The 11606-nt window shown below is 38.0% G+C and overlaps 1 long non-coding RNA gene across 1 annotated transcript; it reads right to left on the bottom strand.

Annotated features, from left to right (window-relative positions):
- Positions 1 to 2359: 2359 nt before the first annotated feature.
- Positions 2360 to 10645, bottom strand: LOC118238321. The gene is made up of 3 exons (XR_004770001.1): positions 10571 to 10645; positions 8770 to 8824; positions 2360 to 2806 (listed from the first exon to the last, which is right to left on the bottom strand). It is a non-coding gene; the product is annotated as an uncharacterized LOC118238321 (long non-coding RNA).
- Positions 10646 to 11606: the final 961 nt, after the last annotated feature.

Raw genomic sequence — 11606 nt, 5'->3', positions numbered from 1 at the left:
TGCTGTCATGAACAGATTTAGATTCAATCCCTAGTACAAAAGAAAGATAGGTAGACAGAGACAGACGGACAGATATGATAGATAGGTAGACAGATGGTAGGTAGATGATAGCGAGATGATAGATACTGCAGATAGCACAAAAATAAATGAATAAATCATTGGCTCATGCTTTCAGTTCCTAACTCCCAAATTTCCATTTCTTCCTAATAGCCATGAAATTATTAACAATGGGTGGTAGAGAATGGGTTCTGTGCTTATGTGCATTTTCTGTTCCTTCTGAGAACCGGGAACAATTTCTCAGCATCCATGACTTCTCCCAACTTCTCCTAACTCCACTTCCATACTTGGATGAGACTCCCTTTTCAGGCCACGGTAGACTGATACATGTACACAGTGTCCAGAGTCTTAGAAACATATAAAAACATCTTAAAGGTATTCCCAATTAATCTATTGATGAAAACCTTTATGATCCAATCACTTTTCCAAAATTCCACCTTTAAGAATCATTGCATCAGAAAGCAAACCTTGAATACATAAGATCTGGAGTGAGGGTAGGGATGCCAGACGCAAACTATGACAAAAAGAAACAGGGCTGAAAGGAATAGTGTATCACAACATCCTCAGATGACCAAAGAAAGAAAAGAAGGCAAGGTTCAGAAAGGCATGGCTGAAATATGCAAACTGCTTAGTTTCAAAGATTACCTTTAAACCACAAAACCATGCACACCCTTTGGAGAAATTGATTGATAACATGGGTGGCTGCTAAATGCCATCGTAAGTAATAAAACATCATTAATCTCTTGAGGTGTACCATGTATTACAGAAAAGCATAAGACATCCTTGCACGCTGAGTCAGGGCATATATGATTGAGAAAGGAAAATAAGGGGATAAATGGTAATTATCCATGCTAAAGTAAGACCTCCGTATATCTCACCCACCCTGCTTTAGGCCTCATACCATTTACTCTACCACCTTCACTGTCTAATAAGAGTTTATGAGATTTGTCTGTCATTTGGTGTTTTTCATCATTTTTTGTCACTTGACTTTCCTTATTTCCAGCTATTTGCTTCTGTAGGTGGAATATCCAGAATGACTAGAATCAGTGTTTGACCTAAATTTAGGAGAAGTCTCATTTTCTACTTACTACTTGTCAATCTTTTATTTGAAAATGAAAGTTTTACTTTTAACCTATGCATAGCCCGAGGAAAATGGAAATTGAGCACAATGAACTGGACCATTTAGTGATTTGCAATTAGTATTCCTCTTTCAATTATGCACTGTTCACAGTCAACTGCTTAGCTAAATTAATTTCTTTTGTTCCTTCAAATTGTATTCCCTTTAAACATGCTCCCAGTGGTGAAGATATCTGAGGGTAAGAAACAATGGTCTATGGTGTCGATGATGGGAATAAGGCTCCCTGTTATCACATCATTATGCTAAACACACACATTATCCCAGAGCAGTTATTATTGTGTTAGGTAGAGTCCTTTTAGATTTCTTAAAAGTTCATTTCTTTTCATTGAAAATAGAATTTTCCTCATATAATATATACTGATTATGATTGCTATCCCAGTTTCTTTCCACCTCCTCTCCCATCCAGATCCCATCACCTTCTGCTCTCATTAGAAAATGTAGGCTTCTCAGAGATAGTAATAAAACCTAGCAAAATAAAATTTAAGATGAAACAAAACTATCACATTGGAGTTGGACAAGACCAGCAAACAGAAGAAAAAAAATGTTCAAGAGAAGGCACAAGAATCAGAGACTTAATCGTTAGTGGACTCAGGAATCCCATAAAAACACTAAAGTGGAAGCCGTAATATATATGCAGAAAATCTGGTGCAGACATATGCAAGTCCTGCTGCTTCAGTCCCTGTGAGTTCATGTGAGTTTTGATCATGTTGATTTAGAGGGCCTTGTTTTCTAGGTGTCCTCCACCCTTGATGGGTTATGCTCTTTCCTCCCCTTCTCTTGTGGAGTTCCCTGAGCCTTGACTATTTTAAGAAATATTCATCCTTTAAAAAAAATTTGGCCAGGTGGTGGTGGTGCATGCCTTTAATCCCAGCACTTGGGAGGCAGAGGCAGGTGGATCTCTCTGAGTTCGAGGCCACCCTGGTCTACGGAGGGAATTCCAGGATAGGCTCCAAAAAAGAATATAGAGAAACCCTGTCTTGAAAAATAAAAGCCAAAAATTTTTTTTTGAGATTACAATATAATTACAACATTTCTCCCTTCCTTTTCCTCCCTCCAAATCTTCCCATATACTACTCTCTGGTCTCCTTCACATTCATGGCTTCTTTTCTTCACTACTTGTTATTGTGTGCATGTATGCATAAAATGTGCTTGTGTGCTTGTGCATGCATGTGTGTACACTGCTCAGTGTGGATAATGTTACTTGTATGTATGTTTTCCAGGCTGACCACTTGGCACTGGACAATCAGTTGGTGTTCTCAGTCCTAAGGAAGATCAACCCTCCTGCTCCCAGCTTTCTTCAGTTGCCTATAGTTCTTTGTGTAAGGTTGAGGCCTCCCGGACTTTTCTCCATCCCCTTTGTCAGGTTCATTGGTGTCATCATTGTTCGGCTCACATTTAGGCAGTCATGTTGGTGAGACTTCATAGGTGTAGCACCCAATATCACTAGCAGACAACCTCCCGGCAGACTTCCTGATCCTCTGGATCTTCAGCTCCCCTCTTCTACAATGTTACCTAAGCATTAGGCGTGCAATGGTTTGTAGATGTTATCCACTGGTACTGGGGTCCAGAACCCCACAGTTTGGTTGGTTGTGGTTTTCTGTAGTGGTCTGTCTGTTGAAAAGAGAATTTCTTTGATGAGGGTCTATGACTACAGTTACCTGTGAGTATAAGGACAGATGTTTATAGACTGTTGTTAGGGATTATGTTGGCTTTAGTAAATTAGAGGTTGTAGATACTCCTCTAATAGTCACAACTTAACTAGCACTGAGTATTCAGCTTGGTTTCCAGTACTAAACATTATTTTTCTCCTGTTAAGCAAGTCTTGAGTCCTGTTAAGAGTTGTTGGTTAATGTCAAGGCTTACATGCCACTACTGTACCCTTAGGGTTATTGTGCTATGCTGGTCATTGAGGTGGCTCATAAATGTTATAGCTGGGTAGAGCTGTTGGTTGCCTTCTTTTTTGGACGCATGGTGCCTTTTATCTCTCTCTTTCTTTTTCCTCCCTCCCTTCCTTCTTCTTTCTTCCCTTCCTTCCTTCTCTCCTTCCTTCTTGCCTTCCTTTTTGATATAAAGACTCATATAGCCCAGGCTGGCCTGAAAATTACATGTAGCCAAAAAAGACTTTGAATGTCCAGTTCTCCTGCTTTCACCTTCCAAGTGCTTAGGATTACAGGCATGTACAACCACACCCAAATGTATTCTGCACTGAGTATCAAATTCAGGGCTTCATGTATGGTGCCAAGAACCCTACCAATTGCATTACATCCCTAGGGCTAGCTCTGTTGTTTAATAATCCAGGAAAGTAGCACAAGGGATTGCTTTAAGTAATGGGGAAAATTTAAGTTTAGAAAATTAAGAAATAGTAGGTTGAATGCCCCAGAGTTTGTGATGTATTCACACATTTGGGGACTTGAAACCACAGCTAAGTACTGTCTATGATCTAATAGGCACAGTAAATGTTTCTTAACATTTATGTTTTTAAAAACAATATGATGTGTTTGGCCTGGTTCATCATCTTCCAATATTTAACAACTTTCCAGGGTGGGAGTTTAGACTGGAGCCCTCTAGCTATCACCGGCCTGTTTCTGGTTGCTCCAGGGTGTTATGGTTGGAGGTTGATTTTCCTGAATGCACATTTGAGAGCATTATGAACAGATGAAAAAACAATTCTTGCCACTTTCCCCCAAAAGAGAGTGCACTTTGCTACTCATCTGTGGTTATTGGATCTCCAGAGGTGTACTCAGGAAGAATGCCATTTTTCTGTTAAGTAAATGTCATCTTTCTCATTGAAATCAATGATCTTTATCAAATTACTTGTTTCACAGTTACATTAGAAAATGCGGTGGGAATGGATGAAATCAGGGGAAAGTGTCCTATGTCACTTACTCAAATGTATTATCTCATCAAAGGAGAGCCTTCCAATTTTAAATTTTCTTCCTTGAAATGGCACACATTAAATTTGTGTGAATTGCATATGAAGGAGTTGGGAAACATTGTTTGATAAAAACTATATTTTCAAGGTTCATTATTTCTGAGAACAGTGGGTTGAGCTGTGAGGAGCCTGAGGTAGCAGACATTTGGTCTTGTCAGAGACTTGTGAGGTACAGATGATAGCTCATGGGGTGGAGGCTCGAGAAAGCTCAGTTTGGAATTCAATTTTATTTTTATAAATAAAATCCATTGGCTATTCTTTCACTTTTCAAACAAGACATTCACAGGCAATAGAACAAATATAACCTGCTGGCGTTGCTCCCACTGTTTTTTGCTCTTTTAATGGGATGTGTTATGAAGCAGTTAGCAGGAAGCAACTGACACCGTCTTCCTGGGGAACGTGGGCAGTAAAACAGCAAGTGCAATGGAGAAGCTGCTGAGGTATTTCTGCAGCCCCATAAAACTGAATTCTACAAGGAGCTGTCTGATTAAATTGTCACAGCCTGAAAGAGTCACTGCTGAGCGCCAAGCGCTCTGGGAGGAAGTTTCTAGCAGGTTTAAAGGAGAGAGGTTCAATGTACTAGCTTCAAAAGGTGTGGGACTTAACACTTCTTCGTACCCAGTTGCTCCAAATTAAAAACAGGACTGAGGGGGGAGGTTGCCTGAAAACTCTAAATTATGCAAGAGGGAGGGCTTAATTATTGAACCTCTCTAGCCCTCTGCACACATGGTTACAGTTTGAGAAACACAGTAGGCTATATTGTCTTGATGACTACAGGAAAATGCAGTCCTTTTTACAGGATGTGGGAATACAGATAACATTTATGGCATGCTTATCATATGACACAGACACATATCATACAATATGGTTGTGGTGTTGTGTTTCGTGTGCAAGTCTTATCTCTTGGGCTGATTATATCTATTTGGATCTCTGAGAAAGTGTCAGAGAGGTTAACTGGTTTATTTAAGATAGGAAGATGGCCATTTATTTGGAACTGGAATTTACAACAGACTGATTGAAACTCAAGGTATTTAAAAAAATGTAGAGAAATCTATTAGTTATTGTTCTAGTCACAATAAGACACTTCCTCATGGAGCTATTGTAGAGTACTGCTCACCAATTAGAAGAATATTAAATAACTTAGCAAATAAATTTTATTTCATTTAGCCTATTTCATTTGCTAAAACACTTGTCTTGAGCCAGGACAATAGATACTGAATGTGCAGCAGATTAAACAGGGAAAAATGAGACCCAGTATTCATCCAGGGAGATTTCAATTTGTACAAGAGATGGACTCATAATAAAAATGACAACAAATTGTCACATGGGAACATCATATAAAAGTACAACAAATTCCATCCATCGGATGTTATGAAATGGATTTTGACCTTTTGTATAGAGGTATATTTTATACACAGTGAAATGTATGGATTTCAGTTTTGATGAAAGTACGAAGTATGTAGCTAATACTCTAAATAAGACATAGGGAATTTTCATTGTCCTTCATGCTGTTTGTTAGCCCTTGGGAAGTATGAGTATAATTCATATGATGAAACCTCAACTGGACATCCAGGCTTCATGATGCATGCCTGTAAATATTTCCACTGTGGAGGCTGAGGCAGATGGAGGAAGAATATCTCCAACAACAGCGAACTTTCTATCTGAACTTCAATCAAGTGAAACCCTCTTCCAAATAAGATATCTTTCTTTCTTTCTTTCTTTCTTTCTTTCTTTCTTTCTTTCTTTCTTTCTTTCTTTCTTTCTTTTTTTTTGGTACAGTGATACACTTTCAATAGACCTTTAAAAATGTTATAATTTGAATTAGCTTCATTATCTGTTTTCTTCTTATTATAGTCCAGGAAAATAACTTCCCAAAAGACTCCCAATTTATGTTCAGCCAAAAACAGACTGTGAGAATCTACTATGGCCAAATCTAGGGCCACATACTTGGTAAGATCCCTGAAGCAATTGTGGAAATGTCCAAGATGAATGATTGCAGAACTGTATTCCTACATCATTTCCTCACTGGTCCTACAGAGAGTGGACAGCAACTGCTGAGTACTTAGAAGCAGGAGTCCTCTCAATAGCAAGTTTCAACTTATTCCTTCCTCCATCAGGACATAGTTGTTTTTCTGATGTCAGTGTGGGAAGCTGTCTTTGCAGGGCTGCAGTCAGAGACAGACAACTTTTGCCTGTGGTTCGTATCTGAGAGGGGGAGTGTGGACTAAGAAAAGATAGCTAAAGGAGTTAAGAGAAAATATGGAGACATGGGAATATTGTTGGGAGGGCAGATTTGGTTTGTACTGAATGCCCTTAGTTTATTTTTTAACATTCTTAAGTACTCAACCAAAAAGTGGGGACAATGGCAGAAGACTTCTATTATCATATATAAGGGGCAAAAAGACTTACTTCCCTTAATCCTCCAGGTATTTGGTAGTCACTCCTGCCATGCAGACTCCAGGGTCAAGAGTAAACACACCTGAGTCTGTTGTTATTTAGATAAAGACATCCAATACCAAGGCCGAAACATCCTATAGCAGCCAAGCTATAGACTTATAGGTGTAAGGACAGTTTGAACTCTCTGATCTTGAGGCAAGATAAAATGGACCCCTCTTTATGGGCCCTAACATGTCAGTTAGTAGATAAGGGCCATTTGCCTGACCAATAGAGAAAGTCCTACCACAGGAAATGTTTTTCATAAGTGGTCAATACTGATTAGATCACAGCCCACTTTGAATCTAGACATCCTATTGTTGGGCATCTGAGTTGTTAATTTCAATAAAATAAGAAATCTTAATTCTTTCAAGGGATATTTAAAGTGATGTGGGCTACAAAAATGAAATACGATTTGAAAAACAAGTTGAGAAACAACTGATTTTGATCAGATTTTCTGTCATCCTGAATTATCTGGGATTCACCTAAGAGGGAATAAGAGTTAAATATTTTTTTTATTTTTATAAATTTTTATTTAAATTAGAAACAATCTTATTTTACATATCAATACCAGTTCCCTCTCCCTCGAATCCCTGCATGCCCCCCACTAATTCTCCCATCCCAAGCCCCATCCACTCCCTAGACAGGGTGAGGCCTTCCACAGTGGATCATCAAAATCTGACACATCATTTGGGGCAAATTCTTTTTTTTTTTTTGAGGTCAGATGAAGACGGGTAAATAATGAGTTGACTAGACTCAAGAGAGCTCATGAGAGAGAGCCCATGCCACTTCTGCTTCTCTACCTTTTGGTCATGTCCTGAAGCCACACGCAAAGGTGCATGGCCATTAACACCAATTCACTGGCAAGACCAGATGCTACTATAGTCAGACGTGTTTGTGAACCTTTTTTCAGGAAACAGGATTTTGTACTTTGGATAAGATAAAATGTGACAAGCAGTATACCCAGAAGAGGCAGACATCCAGTTCTGGGAACATGTAAAATCAAAGAATTAGGATGTATCTAGTAGGAAAAAATACAGATGCATTGATGCGTTGATGACTGGCTAGATATACAAAGGAAATAGTAACTGTCTGTGGTGGTTTGAATGAAAATAGCCCCCATAGGCTCATAGAGAGTGGCACTATTAGGGGGTTTGGCATTGTTGGAGTAGGGATAACCTTGTTGGAGGAAGTGTGTCATTCTGGGGGTGGACTTTGAGGTTTCAGATGCTCAAGCTAGGCCCAGTCCCTCTCTCTTTCTACTGCCTGACAACCCAGATGTAGAATTCTCAGCTACCTCTCCAGTGCCGTTTCTGACTGTGTGCCCCTGCCATGCTTTCGGCCATGAGGACAATGGACTAAACCTCTGAACCTGTAAGCCAGCCCCAGTTAAAAGTTTTCCTTTGTAAGAGTTGCCATGGTCATGTTGTCTCTTTACAGCAATAGAACATTGAGTAAGACACTATCATAGAAGATAATGAGGTGATTTAAAAATTACCTGCGCTGAATGAGTGACATTCAAATGTAGCAATTACAAATGTATGTGTGTGCTTATACATTTATACTTTTTTTATTACTTAAATTCCATAGATTCGATTAAAACTTACTTTCTGGAAGGGGATTTTCTTTCCTTAAAAAAGCAAGCATAAGGAGTGTACTAATGAAAAATAAGGTTTGCCCTCACCACATTCTTTTCGCCCCTCTGGCGGTACTATAATGAGTACCTATTAGTGTTTTAGTTGTCACCAGCTACTCATGCAAACTACATTAATTTTGTTGCAAGTGGTCATTAAGGCAGTTAATTATTTTAAAGTGTTAACTGATTATTGTCTAAGTACTATGCATTCACTAATTATTATTCCTTTCCATCAATTATATATAATTACCTAATTCCTAAAAGCAGATGAATTTTGTTTTACCATGATGTTCACTTCTATTAATTTGGCTTACCAGATAATCCTTTGAACTAATGCAAAACCATACACTTGAGGGTTCAGAGTAACTTGATAAACTTTAACTTATTAATTCTAATGACTACTTGGTATTGGGATAAGGCACTTTTTCTTGATAACTTGAGTCTCATAGTCCCCATCAAGCTGACAATTGAGTAATGCCTGAAGAAACAGAGATAATAAAATCATATGCTATGCTCTACAGGCCATAGGAATTATCCTGCTTCCCCAGTGAAGGAGTGAAAAATAAACCATACCTGAGATTTAAAATTATTCTGCTTATCCAATAGGTGCCGAAAAAATCTAACAATTCTGGTTTAATAGAAAGAAAAAATACAGACACATATTAGTTCTGAGTCAAACAGAAGTCCCCTCTTTGAAGCCACCTCCTGTTTATATACACAAACCTGAAGGCAATAGTATATCATTGCAACTGAGGATGAAGCCTGATGATTCTCATTTACATAAAGCAACATTGTATGAAGCATCTTACTATTGTGCTATTGGATAATATACTTTCTAGTTTCTGCATACTTCTCTCTGTAAGTTTTATCTGATTTTTTAAATGATGTGTTTATGTGTAATCAGAGTTCATATGTTTTTCAAAGCACAATGGATCTTTCATTTTCTTATATTCTAATTCCCACTGATTATAATTTCTTTTCTCTCAAGTATCTCTTTTTATATAATAGACACTTGGAAGAAAATGCTCAAGAATACAGAATTCTTAACAGCTCATGAAATAAAATAGGTGTTAAATTTTTCAGTTTCAGCCACTGAAGTAAATTAGAATACTTTAAAAAATCATTTCATATCTTTATGATAAGTAGTTTAGTGTGAGAAACAACTGTACAAATACAGGAATTTTATAGAAATGAATGATGGGCTCTTAAGCCTAGTCTAAATGGATAGAGAAAATTGCTTATGAACCAAGACACAATGAATTACACAACTGAGTTAAGAACATACCATTCTTAATTGATAGGCTCAGTCAATGTGACTTTTACTGATTGCTATGTAATAAAATCACCTTGGTCAAAGAATAATGCTGGCATTCATCTTTTAAAGAAGTGAGCTATTCTAATCATCAAAGCATCCAGGTAGTGGAAAAGTTCATTTGTTCTCACACATATCCACATTCCTTAGAAAGGATCAAAGAAACCAAACATTTGCTGCAGTAAAACATGCAGTATTTGAAATGACACTTGTTTGAAGCATTTTTTCTAACTGTAATGCAATTTGCTGTTCTAATTTGCTATTATCAATATTATAAGTCATTAGATATAGATTCTAACCCCAATTTGGCAAACTAGTTAACAGTGAAATAATAAACAGATGTCTCATTTTCTGCTCATTCTAAAGTAATATAGTTGGAATTCATGTTCTCCAAGGTCTCTTCAAATTTAAAACTACTATTTTATTAAGATGAAATAAACTTGTTGCAGCTATGATATTTTTAAAAATCACATAATTAGTCAGGCATGGTGTGAATACCTATAATCTCAGCATTTGTGACTCAGAGAGAAAGAGGATTGCAAGTTCAAAGCCAGCTTGGCCAACATAGTGATTTTAGGGCTAGCCTAGACTGTGAACCAAGACCTTATCTATGATGGTTAATTTTGACTGTCAATTTCATGGGCTATGGAAAAAGCAGCACTTCCAGTCTGACTTCACTCATTGGTAGTGAGTGTAGTGTTGCTGTTGTCCTTCACAGACAGCAGACCTCAGTTTTTCAATGTGGACTGAAGACCAGCAACTTTCCAGAAACCTTCCAGGCCTTCAGGGGAAGTTGGGACCTAGGCACCTAGGTTTGTGGATTGAGTGAGTGGCTGTTAGGCTGTCAGCCTTCGCAATGTGCAGTTGACTGTGTTGGATGTTATGATAAATCTTTCTGCCACCCGAGTGAGTTCCACTTGCTGTGTTAGGGCCCCAAATAATCCGCAGAGACTTCTATTAGGTACAAATGCTGCTTGGCCAATGACTAGGATTTCTCATCTGTTAGCTCTGTTAATTATCATAAATCTATATATTTTATAAGACTTATCTTATTTAGGATACCTTCCATTGTCGTCCTCATCCCGAGATCACATGGTGACTCTGGAGGAAGAGAGAAGGGGCCCATTTCCTTCTTGCCCTTTTTTATATATGAGTCTCCCTGCTATGTCACTTCCTGTGGATCTCTGCTTCTTTACTACATTTCCCAGAATCCTCCTTTACTCCTAGTCCCACCTAACTTGCTGCCTCATTGGCCAAACAGTACTTTATTTATCATCCAATAAGACAAACACATACACAGAAGCACTTTCCCCCATCATCTCCTTCTTTTTGTCTAAATAAAAAGAAGGTTAACTTATCTTTTATAATAACTGAAGAAAACTGTAACCATAACTATCTGTCTTCAACTCTATCAAAGACCACAGAAGGATAATATATAAACTCTAGAGTTGACAGAGACATCTTGCTACCTGGACAGTCACCCAAAGTTCCTCTGTAATGTTGGGGCATCCATCTTCAGCCTATAGGCCACAGTGTGTCTGGCACACTTCTCCATTTCAACAGGAACCCTTCAGTACTGTCTTGTTCTGTAAGTTCAGCAGTCACTTGGGTTCTGCATGTTCAGTTTATACAGCAACAAACAGTCCAGGCAAGAGCAGTTTCTTGCTCAAATGGCTAAATCTTTCCATGTTGAATGCAAACTCCATTAACGAGTTTCTTCGATGCCTCTCCTCCTTTCTGGCATAATTGGTGTGCCAGGAGCAGTTGTGTCTCACTGCCAAGAAAAACCCTAAACCATTTAAATGCCATAAATTCTGTAGGGCTTTGAAAGGTTTGAAGAATACCTATCCATCTGAAATACATCTCTGTATATCTAGACAACCTAACTAACCTAATTATAAGTTCTGACTATTATAGGTGACTATATAACTAGTATTTAATTATGGATATAATTTTAAAAGATCTATACAAACACAATAACTAAACAAGAGGAGACATGTACACATAACAAAATTGACCTTAAAGTTCTATCAATAAATGAAAATCCATACCAATGCAAAGTATTCATTCCTATATCCTATTACCCCTTTTTTTCTTT

This window comes from Cricetulus griseus, chromosome 4 (genome assembly GCF_003668045.3).
Source record: "Cricetulus griseus strain 17A/GY chromosome 4, alternate assembly CriGri-PICRH-1.0, whole genome shotgun sequence".
Classification (NCBI taxonomy): domain Eukaryota; kingdom Metazoa; phylum Chordata; class Mammalia; order Rodentia; family Cricetidae; genus Cricetulus; species Cricetulus griseus.
The sequence above is the reverse complement of the archived record's forward strand: the minus strand, read 5'-3'. Positions and strand labels throughout refer to the sequence as shown.